Source organism: Egretta garzetta, unplaced genomic scaffold, assembly GCF_000687185.1.
Source record: "Egretta garzetta isolate BGI_Z169 unplaced genomic scaffold, ASM68718v1 scaffold133, whole genome shotgun sequence".
Classification (NCBI taxonomy): Eukaryota; Metazoa; Chordata; class Aves; order Pelecaniformes; family Ardeidae; genus Egretta; species Egretta garzetta.
This window is the reverse complement of record NW_009259111.1, coordinates 739,740-740,566: the sequence shown is the minus strand read 5'-3', so window position 1 is coordinate 740,566 and position 827 is coordinate 739,740. Positions and strand designations below refer to the sequence as shown.

Genomic DNA, 827 nt, shown 5'->3' with positions numbered 1-827 from the left:
CGGCGGAGCGCTCCGCGAACCGCGCCCCCCGGCCCTGCCTGTTCGTCCCCTAGGGCGACTGGGGCGTGGAACTTTCCCCCCCTCAGGTATATAGAAATATATATATCGAAAAATGCCTTCTTACATATTTCATATATATATATATATGTTGTTTATGCGTATAAATGTGTAAGTACCCTTTGTTTGCTATATTTTGTGGAAAATATTCTTAAAAAGGTGGAAGTAGACTATTAAACTCTTGAAATAAATACTTCAGTGTCGCGTGGGCATTTGTACCTTTGTAGCCGGAAAGTTAAAAGCCGGCCCGTCAGTAAATCGGTATGGTTCGTCTGAGCGCCGCCGCTGTTGGACCCGGTGCCAGCGCAAGTTCAGTGGCTGCCCTCGCCTGCATCGCATGTGAAAGGCTGTGGGCAGCAGACGCTGTTAAACGGATGGATTTGAAAGCTTAAAGGGATAGGTAGCTCTTAACTCTTGTCAATAGCAGGCTTCTGGAAGGCATTTCAACTTTTGAACCCCACACTCATGTAAAACACTGTAGAGCGAATTTAAATCTACTGATAATAGGCTTGCTTTCTTCATTACTTTTCATATAGCCCTTTAGAAGTAATCCAGGGATAATCCCTGGGGATAATCTCCTAGGGGTCTATAGACTATAGATTGAAAACAACTGACTTAAGGTGCGAGGAAGGCAACCTTGTTAATTGGTTTTCTACAGCTTCCGCCTCAAATGAGGTTTCGCTTGTAGAAATCAGTGGTATGTGTTTGGAAATAGTAAAATTGGTGATGATCTAGTACCAAGTCAGGAGCAGATGCTTTAGAGGTGCAAG

At 44.3% G+C, this 827-nt stretch overlaps 1 protein-coding gene across 1 annotated transcript in view; it reads left to right on the top strand.

The window, feature by feature from the left end:
- WEE1 (WEE1 G2 checkpoint kinase) overlaps nt 1-827 on the top strand; it is a 17,164-nt gene that overhangs the window by 10,198 nt on the left and 6,139 nt on the right. The gene's annotated exons all lie outside the window — the stretch shown is intronic.